General features: G+C 48.3%; 1 long non-coding RNA gene across 1 annotated transcript in view; it reads left to right on the top strand.

Moving 5' to 3' along the window:
* Positions 1-14,220, top strand: part of LOC141152850 (uncharacterized) — a 95,694-nt gene extending 81,474 nt beyond the window's left edge. The window contains exon 3 of the long non-coding RNA XR_012247168.1: positions 13,832-14,220. This is a non-coding gene — a long non-coding RNA (uncharacterized lncRNA). The remainder of the gene's footprint in view (positions 1-13,831) is intronic.
* Positions 14,221-14,587: the final 367 nt, after the last annotated feature.

Here is a 14,587-nt window from a genome sequence, read left to right as displayed (position 1 = left end):
TTACTGTACTTGTCATTTAGTGTTAAAGGATTTATTTAAAAAAATAATAGTGTTTTCATGCACCGTCTCTTTAAAAAAGCCGGCCGGCAATTCAGCAGCGGTACCCGACAATTTAAAACAGAAAGAATAGAGCATCACACATAGATTAGATACATAGAAACATGTCAGTCACATATATATGAAGTACAGTGACAGTGTTGATTACTGTACTTGTCATTTAGTGTTAAAATAAAGGATTTATTTAAAAAAAAATTGGCGTGGGGTTCCCCGTAATTTTAGTCTCTAGCGGAGGTTAAGCAGACGGCTGGGCAGATGTCTGAAGCCTGGGAAGGGGGTAATACCCACGGAGCTTCCCAGGCTACTAATATCAGCCCCAGCTGAATACCTAGCCTTTACTAGCTATTAAAATGGGGGACCCCCAAAAAAATGACGTGGGGTCCCCCCTATTTTAATAACTAGCAAAGGCTAGGCAGCCAGCTGGGGGCTGATACTAATAGCCCAGGAAGGGTGCCATGAATATTGGCCCGCTCCCAGGCTAGAAACACCAGCCGTCAGCCGCCCCAGAAATGGCGCATCCTATGGCACTTAGCCTCACTCTTCCCACTACCCTGTAGCGGTGGCAGTGGGGTAATAGGGCTGGGGTTGATGTCCGCTTATAATGCCAGCTGACATCAAGCCCAGGTTAGTAATGGAGAGGCGTCTATAAGACACCCCCTTTATTAACCCCATAGTCAAAGTTAAAAAAAACACAAACACCCAGAATAAAGTCCTTTAATTGAAATAAACACACAATTCTTTATTGTTCTAAATTAAACCACACTTACCATCACGCCCATTCCAGCTGAAGCCAATGATCTCCTGCAATAAAAGTAAAATAATAAAGCAACCTCATCCTTACCTTTCCATGGTTCCCAGGACGGCTCCAGCTCTGCTACATCGAGATGACAGGCTGGAGCGCAGCAGAACGCTGCGATCCAGCTTGCCATGCTGCAGACACTGAGAAGCGCAGGCATACTTGCGCTCCTCAGTGTCTGGCTGTGACGGCATAAAGATGAGCCAAGGTCATGTCCAATGAACTCAGCTCACCTCATGCACGTCAAAGACAGCGTGGGAAAATTCTCCTGCGCTCAGCGCTTCAGTAGGAGAATTCTCCCACGCTGGGATGGCATTGAGATGACAGGCTGGATCGCAGCTGAGCGCTGCCATCCAGCTTTTCATCCTTCAGAGACACTGCAGAGCGCAAGCATGCCTGCGCTCTGCAGTGTCTATGAAGGATGGCATGCTGGATGGCAGCGCTCAGCTGCGATCCAGCCTGTCATCTCAATGCCATCCCAGCGTGGGAGAATTCTCTCACGCTCACCGCATGCGCAGGAGAATTCTCCCACACTGTCAGTGACGTGCATGAGGTGAGCTAAGTTCATTGGACACGAACTCGGCTCATCTTTATGCCATCACAACCAGACACTGAGGAGCGCAAGCATGCCTGCGCTTCTCAGTGTCTGCTGCATGGCAAGCTGGATGGCAGCGTTCTGCTGCGATCCAGCCTGTCATCTCGATGTAGCAGAGCTGGAGCCGTCCTGGAACCATGGAAAGGTAAGGATGAGGTTGCTTTATTATTTTACTTTTATTGCAGAAGACATTGGTTTCAGCTGGAATGGGCGTGATGGTAAGTATGGTTTAATTTAGAACATTAAAAAATTGTGTGTTTATTTCAATTAAAGGACTTTATTCTGGGTGTTGTGTTTTTTTAAATACTTTACTAGAAATTCATGGCGGTCATGTCTAATATTGGCGTGACCCCATGAATTTTGGGCTTTGGGCCAGCTGATAATTCCAAGCTGGCCCTAACCCCTTTATTACCCAGTGAGCCACCGCACCAGGGCCCTGGATGAGTTGGCTACAGTGCCAGAAGATGGCACTTCTATGAACGCGCCATTTTCTGGGGTGGCTGTGGACTGCAATTTGCAGCGGCGGGGGCCAAGAAAGCTTGGGCCTCACTGCGCTGCGGATTCCAGCCCCCAGCTGCCTAGTTGTACCTGGCTGGACACAAAAATAGGGCAAAGCCCCACATTTTTTTTTTTAATTATTTCATGAAATTCATAAAATAATTTAAAAAAAAAGGGCTTCCCTATATTGTTGTGTCCGGCCAGGTACAAATAGGCAGCTGGTGGTTGGGGGCAGCCCATTCCTGCCTGCTGTACCTGGCTGGACACAAAAATATGGCAAAGGCCATGTCAAATTTTTGGTGAAAAATTCAATAATTTTTTTTAAAAAAACTACATTTAGGGACTGCATCTTTATTAACCCCTCCATGTGAGGGGTTAATAAAGAAGCAGTCCCTAATTTTTTTTTTTTTATATTATTTTTTAATAAATTTTTCCCAAAAATTTTGACGTGGGCTTCGCCATATTTTTGTATGCCAGCCAGGTACAGCATCCAGGAACGGGCTGCCCCCAACCACCAGATGCCTATTTTTACCTGGCCGTACACAACAATATAGGGAAGCCCTTTTTATTATTATTATTATTATTATTTCATGAATTTCATGAAATAATTAAAAAAAAAAATACGTGGGGCTTCGCCCCATTTTTGTGTCCAGCCAGGTACAGCAGGCAGGAACGGGCTGCCCCCAACCACCAGCTGCCTATTTGTACCTGGCCGGACACAACAATATAGGGAAGCCCTTTTTTTTTTAATTATTTCATAAATTTCATGAAATAATTAAAAAAAAAATATGGGGCTTCGCCCTATTTTTGTGTCCAGTCAAGTACAACTAGGCAGCTGGGGGCTGGAATCCGCAGCGCAGGGAGGCTCAAGCTTTCTGCCCCCCCCCCCCCGCTGCAAATTGCAGTCCGCAGCCACCCCAGAAAATGGCACGTTCATAGAAGCGCCATCTTCTGGCGCTGTACCCAACTCATCCAGGGCCCTAGTGCGGTGGCTCACTGGGTAATAAAGGGATTAGGGCCAGCTTGGTATTATCAGTTGGCCCTAAGCCCGAAATTCATGGGGTCACGCCAATATTAGACATGACCGCCATGAATTTCTAGTAAAGTATTTAAAAAAAAACACAACACCCAGAATAAAGTCCTTTAATTGAAATAAACACACAATTTTTTAATGTTCTAAATTAAACCACACTTACCATCACGTCCATTCCAGGTGAAGCCAATGTCTTCTGCAATAAAAGTAAAATAATAAAGCAACCTCATCCTTACCTTTCCATGGTTTCCAGGACGGCTCCAGCTCTGCTACATTCTCATGACAGGCTGGATCGCAGCCGAAAGCTGCAATCCAGCTTGCCATGCCGCAGACACTGAGAAGCGCAGGCATGCTTGCGCTTGTAACATACCTGGCGGCGTACTTGCATAGTGCACCATCTCCCACTATGCAAGATCGCAATCTTAATCTTCAGTCCAGTCTGCCAGCCTGGCTTCTGTTCTTTCTGTCTGCTTGTCCCTGTCCTGACTGCTTAGGGCGGCGGCCCGGTTACTTCCTGATTCTTATAGCTGCTGTGGGCGCACCCCTAATGCGTCTCCAGCCTATTGCTGTGAGTCACTGAATATTTAAACCCCCTCCACCCAGTAGGAGGGGCCTGAGCAACTCTTACCTTCAGAGGGCTCCTTACCTCTGATGTGCCAGGTCCCGTTCTTGCCTGTCCGCCAACTTGGGGGCTGTATTCCCAGGCCTGTCTGAACTATCTCCTAGCCTGTTTCTCCGCCTCTCTGGGGGCCGTATACCCAGACTCGATCCTGTATCTTGGTGCAGTGTCAGTTCCTGTCTAAACACTCTCCTAGCCTGTTTGTCCGCCTCTCTGGGGGCCGTATACCCAGACTCACTCCTGTATCTTGTTGCATTGTCAGTTCCTGTCTTAACACTCTCCTAGCCTGTTTGTCTCTGTGTCCGTACCTTCCCTTTTCCTGCAGTCTCTGAACCTGCACCTTCTCCTACTCATAGTCTCTGTACTTCTGTTGTGAGTTTGGAGTCCTCTCGCTACTTCATTGCAAGTACTTTGTGTGTATCTGGTTCTGCTTTTCCCTTCCAGTCTGTTCTGTGTGAACAGAGCCCTGTCCTCTCTGCTTTGCCTTGTTCACCACTCCGGTGGTTCCTCTCTGCTCTGCCTTGCTCACCGCTCCGGCGGTTCCTTCCTGCTCTGCCTTGCTCACCGCTCCGGCGGTTCCTTCCTGCTCTGCCTTGCTCACCGCTCTGGCGGTTCCTTCCTGTTCTGCCTTGCTCACCGCTCCGGCGGTTCCTTCCTGCTCTGCCTTGCTCACCGCTCTGGCGGTTCCTTCCTTCTCTGCCTAGCTCACCGCTCCAGCGGTTACTTCCAGCTCTGCCTTGCTCACCGCTCCGGCGGTTCCTCTCTGCTCCGCCTTGCCCATTGCTCCAGCGGTTCCTCTCTGCTCTGCTTCTCTACCGCATCTGCGGTTCTCTTGCTGAATCCCAGTCTGTACTGGACCCTATCCAGCCTGTGCTCCAACCTGCTAGTACCTCCCCGTCTGCACGCCAGCCGTACTTGTCAGTACCCTCCTGTCTGCATACCAGCCGTGCCTGCCAGTATCCTCCTGTCTGCACTCCAGCCGTGCCTGCCAGTGCCCACCTGTCTGCATGCCAGCCATGTCTGCCAATACCCACCTGTCTGTGTGCCAGCCTAACCTGCCTGTTCCTGTATTCCCCGGTGTGGGTCAACAGCCGTTTCCAGGGTCTGGCCTGGAGTAGCACCTGGTCCCTCTGCTCTGTTCCTCCTTGGTTCACGGAGTCGTTAGCCGTCGTGCGACCTTGGTCGGATCGGGTTGATACTTAGTTACGCCCCTCCAGGCACTCTCCGGTTCATGGCACAGTGGAATCACTAAATCACGGACACGCCAGTCAGCCCGGGCGTGTGCATAACAGCGCTCCTCAGTGTCTGGCTGTGACGGCATCCAGATGAGCCTAGGTCATGTCCAATGAACTCAGATCACCTCATGCACGTCACTGACAGCGTGGGAGAATTCTCCTGCGCATGCGGTGAGCGTGAGAGAATTCTCCTGCTGAAGCGCTGAGAACAGGAGAATTTTCCCACGCTGCCAGTGACGTGCATGAGGTGAGCCAAGTTCATTGGACATGACCTCGGCTCATCTGGATGCCGTCACAGCCAGACACTGAGGAGCACAAGCATGCCTGCGCTTCTCAGTGTCTGCGGCATGGCAAGCTGGATGGCAACTTTCGGCTGCGATCCAGCCTGTCATGTGAATTTAGCAGGGCTGGATGTCACGCTGTCTCTGTATACTGGAGGTAGGGGGCCTAAGCTGACCCTAAGCTGGGGCCCTGACTAATCCCTCAACCTGGAGGTACTGTTAAAGGTACAGAGGTCCAGGCCGCCAGCGTAACCCCTACCTCCTGAAGATCCCTGCACCTCAGTAATCTAGTCCTGAGAAGGACCCCGATCACAACCAAAGGGAACAAGAAATAATATGCCCAAACACAGTATTTAGACGAACGAGACAGTACAAGGGAAAAACCAAAACCACCTTGCATACAAACAACTTCTCAACTACAACAGAGGGAAAACCAACGGGAAAGGAGATAAATGATAAAGAGAGGAAAGGGAAAAAACACTTCCAAATACACTTATCTCAGCAACTCCAAACACCACGATCCGCTCTGTCAGTCAGAATGAAATGCTTTCACCGACACCTCCCAAACAGACCAGCAGGGATATGAAGGAGTCTCACTACAGAAGTATTGATTGCAGCTGGGCGAGGCTGGACCTCATCTAGCCCAGAGAGAGAGAGAGAATTAACTCCCTCACTGCCGAGAAACACAAAGCACCAACAAGTCAGCTGCGAGAAGTCAGGCTGTGTACTCGTGACGATCTTCGTGGCAACACACCCGTGACAGTACCCCCCCTTCTACGAGGGGCCTCCGGACCCTCAGGGCCAGGTTTATCCGGGTGAGTCGTGTGGAAGGCCCGAACTAATCGGTCTGCGTTAATATCCGACGCAGGAACCCACATCCTCTCCTCAGGACCATACCCCTTCCAATGAACCAGGTACTGAAGGGACCGGCGATTAAAGCGTGAATCAATGACCCTCGATACCTGGAACTCCAAGTTACCATTGACAACCACTGGAGGGGGAGGTAAAAGTGACGGTACCACCGGCGCCACATACCTCTTAAGCAATGATCTGTGAAACACGTTGTGAATTTTAAACGTAGGGGGGAGGTCAAGACGGAATGCCACCGGATTAATAATAGAACTGATTCTGTACGGCCCGATGAACCTGGGACCCAGTTTCCAGGAGGGAACCTTAAGTTTTATATTCCTGGTAGACAACCATACCCGATCGTTCACACTTAGGTCCGGACCAGACACTCTCCTCCTATCAGCCATACGTTTGTATCGGTTCCCCATAGTATTCAGATTCTTCAGCACCCCTCTCCATACTGAAGCGAGTGATGAGGAAAATCGTTCCTCCTCAGGAACCCCCGAAGAGCCCCCCCCACTGAAAGTACAAAACTGGGGGTGAAAACCATATGCCCCAAAAAACGGGGACTTACCAGTGGACTCGCTCCGCCTATTATTAAGAGCAAACTCTGCCAGAGGTAAGAAAGAAGCCCAGTCCTCCTGGTTCTCTGACACAAAACACCGGAGATATGTCTCCAAGCTCTGGTTCATACGTTCCGTCTGACCATTGGTCTGAGGATGAAAAGCCGATGAGAATGACAACTGCATCCCCCGCCGTGCACAAAACGCCTTCCAGAACTTAGACACAAACTGAGACCCCCGATCAGACACCACCTCGGAGGGTACCCCGTGAAGCCTCACAATCTCCCCAATGAACACCTGCGCAAGAGTTTTAGCATTAGGGAGAGCCGGAAGAGCGATAAAATGTGCCATCTTGCTGAACCTGTCCACTACAACGAGTATGACCGTTTTACCCGAAGACGGAGGGAGGTCCGTAATAAAGTCCATAGACAGATGAGTCCAAGGACGCTCCGGGATCTTCAAAGGTAAGAGGGCCCCAGACGGACGGGTATGTGAGGTCTTAGAGCGCGCACAAACCCCACAGGACGCGACAAAAGTTACCACCTCCTTATGTAAATTAGGCCACCAAAACCGACGCGAGAGGAGATCCACAGTAGCTTTACTCCCCGGGTGTCCTGCAAAAACTGAGTTATGGTGTGCCTCGATCACCTTTTGTCGCAACTGATCTGGAACAAACAATCTCCCTGGAGGTCCAACAGGGGCGTCCCCCTGAGCCTCCAATACCTCCTCCTCCAGCTCAGAGCATACTGCCGAAACCACCACCCCCTCCTGAAGGATAGGAATCGGGTCGTCCGTATTCCCGGCCCCCGGGAAACTACGAGATAAGGCATCCGCCTTTACATTTTTTGACCCAGGACGATATGTAACGACAAAATTAAACCTGGTAAAAAACAATGACCACCTAGCTTGTCTGGGATTCAGACGTTTCGCGGACTCCAGATATAGCAGGTTCTTGTGATCGGTGATGACGGTGACCGGATGAACAGCCCCCTCCAGAAAATGGCGCCACTCCTCAAAAGCTAACTTAATGGCCAAGAGTTCCCTATTGCCGACATCGTAATTCCTCTCAGCGGACGACAATTTTTTAGAGAAAAAGGCGCACGGATGCCACTTACCAGGGGACGAACCCTGTGACAATACTGCTCCCACCCCTACCTCGGAAGCGTCTACCTCTACAATGAATGGCTGAGACGCATCAGGTTGAATGAGTATGGGCGCCGAGGCAAAACATTTTTTCAAAGAGGAGAATGCTTGACAAGCCTTGTCAGACCACCTAGAAAAGTCCGTCCCCTTTTTAGTCATGTCAGTGAGAGGCTTAACCATGGACGAGAAATTACGAATGAACTTCCGGTAATAATTAGCAAACCCCAGGAAACGTTGTAGTGCCTTAAGATTCTCTGGCCGATCCCACTCAAGAACTGCCCGCACTTTCCCAGGGTCCATACGAAAACCGGACGCTGAAACCAGGAAGCCTAAAAACTGGAGTTCCTGTACGGCGAACACACACTTTTCCCACTTGGCATACAGTTTATTATCCCGCAAGATCTGTAACACCTGCCTAACGTGCTCCTGATGAGACACCAGATCCGGCGAGTAAATTAGGATATCATCCAGATATATGACAACAAACTGTCCCACCAAGCGGCGAAAAATGTCATTAACAAAGTGTTGGAACACCGCCGGGGCATTAGTCAGACCGAATGGCATGACAAGGTTCTCATAATGCCCCTCCGGAGTGTTAAAAGCCGTCTTCCACTCATCCCCCTCCTTCATCCTAATCAGATTGTACGCCCCCCTGAGATCCAACTTAGAAAACCATTTGGCGCCCACGATCTGATTAAAGAGATCGGGAATAAGTGGGAGCGGATACGGATCTCGGACCGTAATCCGATTAAGTTCACGGAAATCCAGGCAAGGGCGTAGGCCTCCATCTTTCTTCTTAACAAAGAAGAACCCCGCAGCCATCGGTGAAGATGAAGGTCTAATATGCCCCTTAGCCAGACTTTCTGAGATATAATCCTTCATGGCCTGCCTCTCAGGACCAGAAAGGTTATACAACCTAGCTTTAGGTAACTTGGCCTCAGGAAGCAGTTTTACAGAACAGTCATACACGCGATGAGGAGGTAGTTCCTGACACCCTTTCTCCGAGAATACATCCTCAAAGTCCGCCAGAAATGGAGGTAAGACCCAAGGAGTAACCGCACCAATGACCGTGTTCATGCAGTTTTTATTACAAAATTTACTCCATTGGCTTATCTCTCTGGTTTGCCAATTAATAACCGGGTTATGCTTGGCTAACCAAGGAAGGCCCAACACAATAGGAGTGGGAAGACCCTCCAACACGTAGCAAGACAACAGTTCTTTATGTATTGCCCCCACTTGAAGTTTTACGTCATGCACAACTTGCAAAAAACTTCCCTGCCCGAGAGGCCTGGCATCGATCGAGAATATGGGGATGGGTTTAGCCAACTCACTCAACCGCATACCTTGAACCCGGGCAAACCGAGCATCAACCAGATTAGCCCCGGCCCCACTATCCAGAAGAACAGATATCCTCTCAGTTCTCGTACCCACCACCACCTCCGCCGGTACGAGAAACTGAGACGAACCTAGGGACGAAATACCTACTCCCAGATTGCCGTCCACCACACAACCTGGGATCAACAGTTTTCCGACGACTCTTCACTCTGCAAGGGACGGGATGGACACCCCCCAATAAAATGTCCCTTTCTCCCGCAGAAGAAACCCCTTCCTGCCTTATGGCGCACCACCGGTCCCCTCCCCCGAAATGATGTCCCTCCTAATTGCATAGGCTCCTCTGGACTGACCAGGGGAACCACCATATGAGGGGACCTTGTAGGAGGTGGAGTCATCACAGGGGGTAGAGTTATCCCGCACCTCTCCCGAAGCCGTCTGTCCACGCGAATAGCGAGGGCCATAGCGGCTTCCAGAGACACGGGAGAGTCATACTGTGCCAACACATCCTGTAATTTGTCGGATAAACCATGACAAAACTGGCTCCTAAGAGCCGGGTCATTCCACTGGGTGTCCGTGGCCCACCTACGGAACTCCGAACAGAATTCCTCCGCCGGACGATCTCCCTGCTGGATCCTACGTAACTTAGACTCAGCAAGGGAGATCCGATCTGGGTCATCATATACGAGTCCCAGGGCAGCAAAAAACCTATCCACTGACTGGAGAGCCGGGGAACCCGGGGGAAGAGAGAACGCCCAAGATTGTGGGTCCCCTTGTAGGAGCGAGATGACAATTCCCCCCCTTTGTTCTTCACTCCCCGATGACCGAGGCCGCAGCCGAAAGTACAATTTACATGCCTCCCGGAAAACAAAAAACTTGTCCCGCCCCCAGTGAACCTATCAGGGAGAGCTACTTTAGGTTCTGGTCCGGCTTGCTCCTGAGGATGCCAAACCTTGGACCTAACGTCCGCCAGCTCCATGGACAAACTCTGCAATTGCCGAGCTAGACCGGCTACTGGATCCATAGTAGCTGGAGAAAAACTAAGTGGGTCGGTGAAAATGTCACGCTGTCTCTGTATACTGGAGGTAGGGGGCCTAAGCTGACCCTAAGCTGGGGCCCTGACTAATCCCTCAACCTGGAGGTACTGTTAAAGGTACAGAGGTCCAGGCCGCCAGCGTAACCCCTACCTCCTGAAGATCCCTGCACCTCAGTAATCTAGTCCTGAGAAGGACCCCGATCACAACCAAAGGGAACAAGAAATAATATGCCCAAACACAGTATTTAGACGAACGAGACAGTACAAGGGAAAAACCAAAACCACCTTGCATACAAACAACTTCTCAACTACAACAGAGGGAAAACCAACGGGAAAGGAGATAAATGATAAAGAGAGGAAAGGGAAAAAACACTTCCAAATACACTTATCTCAGCAACTCCAAACACCACGATCCGCTCTGTCAGTCAGAATGAAATGCTTTCACCGACACCTCCCAAACAGACCAGCAGGGATATGAAGGAGTCTCACTACAGAAGTATTGATTGCAGCTGGGCGAGGCTGGACCTCATCTAGCCCAGAGAGAGAGAGAATTAACTCCCTCACTGCCGAGAAACACAAAGCACCAACAAGTCAGCTGCGAGAAGTCAGGCTGTGTACTCGTGACGATCTTCGTGGCAACACACCCGTGACACTGGAGCCGTCGTGGGAACCATGGAAAGGTAAGGATGAGGTTGCTTTATTATTTTACTTTTATTGCAGAAGACATTGGCTTCAGCTGGAATGGGCGTGATGGTAAGTATGGTTTAATTTAGAACATTAAAAAATTGTGTGTTTATTTCAATTAAAGGACTTTATTCTGGGTGTTGTGTTTTTTTGAATACTTTACTAGAAATTCATGGCGGTCATGTCTAATATTGGTGTGAACCCATGAATTTCGGGCTTAGGGCCAGCTGATAATGCCAAGCTGGCCCGAACCCTTTTATTACCCAGTGAGCCACCGCACCAGGGCCCTGGATGAGTTGGCTATAGCACCAGAAGATGGCGCTTCTATGAACGCGCCATTTTCTGGGGTGGCTGCGGACGGCAAATTGCAGCGGGGGGGGGCAGAAAGCTTGGGCCTCCCTGCGCAGCGGATTCCAGCCCCCAGCTGCCTAGTTGTACCTGGCTGGACACAGAAATAGGGCAAAGCCCCACGTATTTTTTTTTGTAATTATTTCATGAAATTCTCCTGCGCATGTGGTGAGCGTGAGAGAATTCTCCCACGCTGGGATGGCATCCTATGGATGCGCCATTTCTGGGGCTGCTGGCGGCTGGTGTTTCTAGCCTGAAAGCGGGCCAATATTCATGGCACCCTTCCTGGGCTATTAGTATCAGCCCCCAGCTGGCTGCCTAGCCTTTGCTAGCTATTAAAATAGGGGGGACCCCACGTCATTTTTTGGGGGGTCCCCCATTTTAATAGCTAGTAAAGGCTAGGTATTCAGCTGGGGGCTGATATTAGTAGCCTGGGAAGCTCCGTGGGTATTACCCCCTTCCCAGGCTTCAAACATCTGCCCCAGCCGTCTGCTTAACCTCCGCTAGAGACTAAAATTACGGGGAACCCCACGCCAATTTTTTTTTTAATAAATCCTTTATTTTAACACTAAATGACAAGTACAGTAACCAACACTGTCACTGTACTTCTTATATATGTGATAACACACATAATCCCTTAAGGCCAAAAACAGGGATTAACTGGAGACACGACACAATTGAAAAGTAAAAAAGCATATTTTTATTATTAAATTCATTAAAATTATTTTTGTACTCACACACATATATATTAAAAATTAAGCAGGAAAATATTATTATCAGCAAAGCAGGGACAGATATGTGGGTCTCAAACCAAAGGCTAACTATATAAGCTAGGCAGACTAGAGACATATATTCAAAGATATTGTAAGATATTATTCTACAGCCCAAATGATGGACCAGTATGTATAAAGTGCTAGTACTCAGTATATATGTGGGTCTCAAGTCAAAGGCTAATTATATAAGACAGGCGGACTAAAAATATATATTCAGAGATATTGTAAGATATTATTCTACAGCCCAAAATAATGGACCAGTATACATAAAGTGCTAGTGCTCAGTATTATTCATCAAAACTTACAGTATTGCACATAAAGTTACCACATATGCCTGCTGACCAGTCAATATGAATAGAACTACCTATTGGTATAGTCCACCCTCTTTGTAAATATACTGCCAACATTAAGGTCCTAATTGATAGAAAGCCCACAATCATGTGGATTCAAAAACGGCAAAACACCGGGACCACAGTAAGGCATAGAAAGCAAGGGGACATTACCTATCGCCAAGTGGAGAGAGAACATATAGCCCACAGTTCCTGCTGCTGCACCCCGACGACGCCGTTTCGCCACGCTTCTTCCAGGGGGCGTTCACTACTCAGGTAAAGCTACTCCTTTAAATAGTGCCTGTAGCCAATGGAATCCCCGTTCGCCATGTCAAAGGGTGATGCGGGCGCATGAGGCGCCGTTCAGCTCTACGTAATTGAAAAAGTGACTTCCGGTTCCGGCGCTTGGAACGCAAGCGTGGAACGCATCGCCTTCCACCATGCGCCGATCCGGAAGTCAACGAGCGCTGACAGCTGCGCATGCGCACCCACCCCGCAGGGCTACATGGGGACAGACCAATACATACGGCACACGCTGACACGGTATGGATAGAGCAGGGGAATACCAAGGATGTCCCAAATTCCATCCACCATCAGAAATGGAAAAAATAGAAAAAGATTACATATGTATACATATATACATACACATATATGTATACATATGCATATATACATAAGCATAGAGGACCGCCCTTATATCCATAGGACCCATGCAGAGAAGGGGAAGATTGCCATTCTAGGGGAAAAGGGAACAAAAGGAAGAAGAAAAAGGGGAAGAGAAAAGGGAAGGAAGAGAGGAGAAAGAGAAAAAAGGGGGAAGGGATACATTTATTTTTTATACAATAATAGGAATACAATCCAGCATGTATAAATATCCATGCACACCAAAACATATATAGATGTACTTCATCCATTCTGTGGCACACTAGTCTCAGCAAAAGTTGTCGTCCTTTTTAATTCAACCTTTGTCTGGTCCCAATGGAGATAGGAATCCCCTTCTGTACTGTAGCATCACAGCCTCAGAACCCGTCCATGGATCGTCTATAGATCATCCAACGACATCCGTCCACATCAGTATACTAAGGAGCAATAAAAACACTATCAATATACTAAATATATACATTAAAACACGGAGTTAAAAACATATACAACTATCCAAGAGGTAACTTACAGAAAAGCGGCAAAACCCAAATTTTCATTTAAGCCCTGTGGAGAGATTGTACCCAACCTATAGATCCATTTGCTCTCAGTTTGAGCTAAAATCCTCCCCAAATCCCCTCCCCCAGATCCCAATGTAACCTGATCGATAGCCTTAATCACTAAACCCTCCTTTCTACAATTATGAAATTCTTTGAAGTGTCTAGGTATAGTTTTTAACATTTTAACATCATTCACAGTTACCGCTTTTTCAATATCTCTGACATGTTCACGGACACGCACCTTTAATTCTCTTGTCGTTAGACCAATATAGATCTTTCCACATGGACACTCTGCATGGTAGACCACACCCTTTGAGGTACAGGTAAGATGCTTCCTTATTTGATAGATTCTGGATGAGTCATAATTCGAAAAAGTCTTACTTTTCTTCAATGTTATGTTTTTAACTCCGTGTTTTAATGTATATATTTAGTATATTGATAGTGTTTTTATTGCTCCTTAGTATACTGATGTGGACGGATGTCGTTGGATGATCTATAGACGATCCATGGACGGGTTCTGAGGCTGTGATGCTACAGTACAGAAGGGGATTCCTATCTCCATTGGGACCAGACAAAGGTTGAATTAAAAAGGACGACAACTTTTGCTGAGACTAGTGTGCCACAGAATGGATGAAGTACATCTATATATGTTTTGGTGTGCATGGATATTTATACATGCTGGATTGTATTCCTATTATTGTATAAAAAATAAATGTATCCCTTCCCCCTTTTTTCTCTTTCTCCTCTCTTCCTTCCCTTTTCTCTTCCCCTTTTTCTTCTTCCTTTTGTTCCCTTTTCCCCTAGAATGGCAATCTTCCCCTTCTCTGCAATGGTCCTATGGATATAAGGGCGGTCCTCTATGCTTATGTATATATGCATATGTATACATATATGTGTATGTATATATGTATACATATGTAATCTTTTTCTATTTTTTCCATTTCTGATGGTGGATGGAATTTGGGACATCCTTGGTATTCCCCTGCTCTATCCATACCGTGTCAGCGTGTGCCGTATGTATTGGTCTGTCCCCATGTAGCCCTGCGGGGTGGGTGCGCATGCGCAGCTGTCAGCGCTCGTTGACTTCCGGATCGGCGCATGGTGGAAGGCGATGCGTTCCACGCTTGCGTTCCAAGCGCCGGAACCGGAAGTCACTTTTTCAATTACGTAGAGCTGAACGGCGCCTCATGCGCCCGCATCACCCTTTGACATGGCGA

Source organism: Phyllobates terribilis, unplaced genomic scaffold (genome assembly GCF_046119375.1).
Source record: "Phyllobates terribilis strain yellow unplaced genomic scaffold, ASM4611937v1 Scaffold_7__3_contigs__length_470593459, whole genome shotgun sequence".
NCBI classification, from domain to species: Eukaryota; Metazoa; Chordata; class Amphibia; order Anura; family Dendrobatidae; genus Phyllobates; species Phyllobates terribilis.
This window is presented reverse-complemented; position numbering and strand designations above follow the sequence as displayed.